Source organism: Limulus polyphemus, unplaced genomic scaffold (genome assembly GCF_000517525.1).
Source record: "Limulus polyphemus unplaced genomic scaffold, Limulus_polyphemus-2.1.2 Scaffold503, whole genome shotgun sequence".
NCBI classification, from domain to species: domain Eukaryota; kingdom Metazoa; phylum Arthropoda; class Merostomata; order Xiphosura; family Limulidae; genus Limulus; species Limulus polyphemus.
In genome coordinates this window covers 78699-83953 of record NW_013666113.1, presented here as the reverse complement: position 1 = coordinate 83953, position 5255 = coordinate 78699, and the positions used below count along the sequence as shown (strand labels likewise).

Below are 5255 nucleotides of genomic sequence, written 5' to 3'. Positions count from 1 at the left end.
CATTTTGCGGTTTTTACCACTGTTTCGCCCCATGTTGATGGATCTTCACCAAAATTGGTATGGAGGTTCATTCGGTCCATGTGGAGATACATACAAATTTTCAGTTTTGCATTTTGCGGTTTTTACCACTGTTTCGCCCCATGTTGATGGATCTTCACCAAATTTGGCATGAAGGTTTACTGGGTCCATGTAGAGATACAGGCAAATTTGCGGTTTCACATTTTGTGTTTTACAGTTTTTATGGGCTTTTTTTTTTCGTTTCTTCAAAATTACTTACAAGGGAAGCAACTTTTTATGTGCTAAGATAACCTTCATTAATCATAAATTTACATAACTTCCGTCCAGGGGACGAGTACTCCAGCTAGTATATACATATATATATATTTCAATAAAGGGTATCGTAACAAATTATAACTAGAAGCAAATATAGTTGATTGTAATCTTAATAAATGATCAAAGGAATGAGAGAATATGAACCTGTAGAAAAAGAGCTACCCATATATAGATTTCGGGGTGATCGTTCTAAAATATTAAGAAAACAACAACTGTTTTGGTGTGAACGCCTTTAATGCTGGTGAAGCATGATTATAATTAATTATACTTATCATTAGATGAATAGTGTTTCGACCAATACTGTATTTGTTGCGTCGCAGCCCGTTTGATGAGCTCTGGATTAAACGGAACACGCCGTCAGCAATAGATAAAGCGAACATGAAGGGCGGATCCAATTCCCCCCGTTTCTCCAAAGCAAACAACAACAACAACAACAACAACAAACAAACAAACAAAGTTGAGGGAAACAGTAAAACATCAAATAGAAATAAAGAGAAAATAGAGAAACAAGTCATAGAAATATTATATTTAATTGTTTATTAAGATCAGTCACGTTAATTTTCCTCTTTGGAAGCGGAGTCTGAACCATCTATAATGTGCAAAAGATATTTCCCTCCAAGATTTTAAGATCTATTAAAAACCCATCACAGAATGAGCTTTTTTTCAGTCAATTTAATTATCACACATTGCACCCTGCTCTGTAGTCCATCAGTGAACAGATGAAAGAACATATGTTCTCGATGGTACCAGAAAATATTGGTCATTTGTATTTCTTATTACTAATATATCAATAGGAGTAATTGTCAAAAATCAGGCAAAAAAACAAAACAAAACGTGCCGTTAGGAAGAAAGGTCCATCTTTCGAAAGCGCTCGGGTTATAGGTTTTTTTTATCGTTTTATTTTAAGAGATCTTGAACCAACGTGTTTTTCTGACATGATGAGTGTTAAAAATATATCGGGGTTAATGATAATATCTTATGACAAGTATAATTAACTGAAAACAGGGTTCTTAATTTGTAAGTTAATAAGTGTATAAATAATAGTTATATATATATATATATACATCTGACTTTAATCTTGCGTAATTGACGCAAGTTTTTCAATGTAATTTATGTAAGTAGGTGATATATACGCGCTGAAGGTTTTTTCGTTTTCATAACATTTGTGTGAGGGTTGCTGGAAGTATCTGATGTAATTACGCAATAGACCTTCAAACGTATGTGTGAATGTAATTTTTGTGTATTGGTAGTGCAGATACATGTAACAGGTCGCAAGAGCTGAAGGTTGAGATTGTTTAATCTGATAAACCTAATATATTGTAGGCCTGGTATCAAGAAAAAACAGGAAAGCAATTAGATGGAAGCTACAAAGCTGTAAGATTAAACTCGCAGCTTTACTTTTAGAATTGTAAATGTATTTTATTCATATGCAGAATACTGGCATTACTGCAGTGCTTTTCGTAAAGCATCTGTATTATAGTCTGTTGTGCTCCATATATTTTTTTTAGTCAAACTTCAAAATGAGTCAAATGTAAGACAAGGACAGGAAAGCAGTCTACAATTAACTAGGGTAACTCACTAATTAAGTAATTTATAAAACTAGCATTGACAGATGAAGACTGAAGTGTGATTTCAGAAGAGGTAAGCCATCATTGATTTCTTTGTATTTATCGTGCATATAATTTTGCTGTGTTTAGAATTGATACATATAATTAAAAAATTGGCGTAGATATTACTGTTTTAGTATGAAACCTATGAAATTACGTTTCACTCAAAGTCAAGAAGTTGTTACGTTAAGACTTAAGTTGACCATAATTCCAGATACAGACAGCATTATACTTGTAGGCTAGAAACTTCTTGTTTTACTTTTAGTTTTAGAAGCAGTAGTATTTTTTAAAATAAATGAATCTGTTTTTTTTTAATTCTGAAAAAGAGCAGGAAAATATTCTATACCGTATTCAATCAAGGTCATAGCTATGGACTAATGGAGTCTGACGATGCTTTACCTAAGTTAATAATAATAATAAAAATGACTTATTATTTATTTTTCTTGTATTCATAACAAATATTAAATGTAAGGATATTTTTATGTGATTTATTGAGTCAGGGAAAGTTATCAACTGAGGAATTTATGATCAATTTCAGTTGCTTTACTAATGGTATTACTATGATAGAAAAATTATAAAGCAATGATTGTGGAACTAAAATCCAAGATTCTATGAGCTATTGGTGATATATATAAATATATAATATATATAGCCAATAGCTCAAGGAAACTTGAATTTTATTTTCACATTCATTTGCTTAAGTTTTATAATTTTTCTGTCATAGTTTTTGTTTTCTTATACCAAAAAGAAAAAAAAGATGCATTTTGAAGTTGAAAAGAAAATTATAAATCTATTTCAGCTTTTTGTGGCTATGTATAGAGATGACAAAAAATATGCTAAGCCTCTCTAATAACATCTGAACAATGTAGGTTTTGACTTAGAGTTACTGTAATAATAGTATTTTTGTCAGTTATGAGGTATTACAGTGTGTTATATTCTCAGTTGGAGAAATAGGAGTAATTTAATTTTCTGCTAAGAAGAGAAGCAAGTTTGTCATTACGTTCTCTCTGTTTTATACTCATATTTGTGTTCTTTTTTAAAGCCAAAGTAAATTTCATTTTCTAAGTTCTAAGTAAATAAAATAACTGAGTGATGTTTTAGATGTGATTTTCCTTTAAGTAACTGCCAAAACCAATTTCAAAAAAGCAGCTCACAAAATGGCTTTCATACTAGTTTTATTAGCACTGAGGTGTTAGTTTCATTTTTATCTGGCTAGTTGCACATATGTACACTGTATAATCAGACTTACATACATCTAATAAATCAATTTCCAGGCATATGATTAAAGAAAAGTGAGGAATAGTCACAATTGTTTTGTAGGACAAGAGAAAGAAGTGTAATAAATAATAGATTTTTTTTATTATCTAATATGTAAGGATATTATATTACTTTTTTTTGGCTGAAGATACAAGTAAGTATTTACTTTTTCTTTTATTAATGTATTCACCACTGTTGGGTTATTATTTAAACTTTGTTGGTAGTACATTAAGTAGCTAATGTATATTGTTTTCATATGTGACAATGGGTTCTTTAATAATGTTTTTGTTTATAGTTTTGGAAAAAGAGAGCAAGTTTGTTAAGATAATGTGATATTTGAATTAAAATGGGATTAAAAATTATCTTTTCTAAAACACCGAACCTTCTCTTCATCTTGAACTTTGTTATAAGAGTTTTTTGGTATGTTACATAAAAAGGTTTCAAACTTCTAGTATTTTTTTTTGTTGTTCAAAACATAATTTGTTAATGTGACTATTAATATAATAGTGAAAACAAGAGTTGTATGTTTTTGCCTTTAAACATTTGATTTCCTTTTAGTTTAAGAAAACCTTTGAAACTATTGGGTCTTCATTTGCAAAGTGATTATTCTTGAAACTACTATCTGGATATGTAGGTTATGACACCAAATTGTATGTAGTTTTATAAAATTTATAATACCTTCAATGATATTGTAAGTTCATGAATGCCCATTTTCAAATTTTGTGAAGAAAATACATGTTTAAAATAATGTCATGCAAGTAGGTTGATACTTCATGGTCCTATGAATATGATGGCAGACTTCATTTGCTCAGTATTCTGACATTGAGCTCATTATTACTTTTGAAGCTATCACAGTTATAGAAAACTTATCATTTATTAGTATAATGTAACATTATACAAATAAATGATTTATTTTTCCCTGGTATAATCATACACTCTAGTTAGTAATAATACAGATAGTGAATGATAAAACCACTATACATTGTGAATTGGTGTATTATACAAGGAGAATTGCCTCACAAGTGAAGACACATTGGTTTTAAGGTTATCTAAACCGAAAGACAGAAAAATATCTAAGTGATAAAGTATAGTTTTTATGCTTATTGTCACACAAAATAACTACATACATGTAGTCAGAATTGCCAAGAGTTTTTATAGATCCTGCGAAAGATTAGTATGAGAGTTCCTTCCTTTCTGTCGGTCAGTTTTACCCTTGACTTCTCCAGGATGTAGCTGTGTCAACAAGGGTTGTACATTTTTGACTCACTATCAGTAAATGACGTAACATGTTAACAGTTGACTCATTCACTATACATTAAAAACAACTCAAAGCCAGCTCTTATCATTTGAATATTTATCAAGACTTCTCTTTAACTCCCTTAAATGTATTGTATCCACCACATTTGAAAACAATTCATTACAAAGACATAAGAAAAATAAAATTGTCTCAGCTGAAGATGACTCCTATATTGCCAAAATACATGTCTCTTTGTTATACTGTTCTCACCATTAGGTATGAAAAAAAATGATGAATTAGCACTATTAATACCTTTAATAACCTTAATGCTTCAAAACATTCAGATCCTCTATTCTTCTTTTATAAAGAAAAAAACTATTTCAGAGATCTTAACTTGTCCTCGTATGATGATCTTCTATCCCAGGTGTTATCCTGGTTGTACTTTGAACCTTTCTGAAAAGTCAATGTTCTTTGTTCTTCTTAAGGTAAGACTGCACACTGTGCTCCAAATGAGGCCCACCAGTGACCTATACAATAAAATTATAACCTCTTAAGACTTGTATGTCTTGTTTCTGTAAATACAACATAGAATAATATTTGTTCCATCACAAGCAACTGGAGACTTCTTGGATGGATTAAGAGACCATGATCCTGTTTTTTTTAAAACACTGTTATAGTTATTCCCAACAAAATAATACTTCTAACTGAAATCATAACCCACATACACTATCTTGCATTTATTATAATTAAAAGCCAACTGCCATTTATTTGCCAAACCCACCATACAATCTAAGTATTTTATTAAGGCAGCAGCATTTCCT

The 5255-nt window shown here is 30.4% G+C and overlaps 1 protein-coding gene across 1 annotated transcript in view; it reads left to right on the top strand.

Annotated features, from left to right (window-relative positions):
• The first annotated feature begins 1493 nt into the window (after positions 1-1493).
• Positions 1494-5255, top strand: part of LOC106458709 (mitochondrial uncoupling protein 4-like) — a 35498-nt gene continuing 31736 nt past the window's right edge. Inside the window, exon 1 of the mRNA XM_013918252.2 lies at positions 1494-1974. The gene's annotated coding sequence lies outside the window, so the exon portion shown is untranslated. The remainder of the gene's footprint in view (positions 1975-5255) is intronic.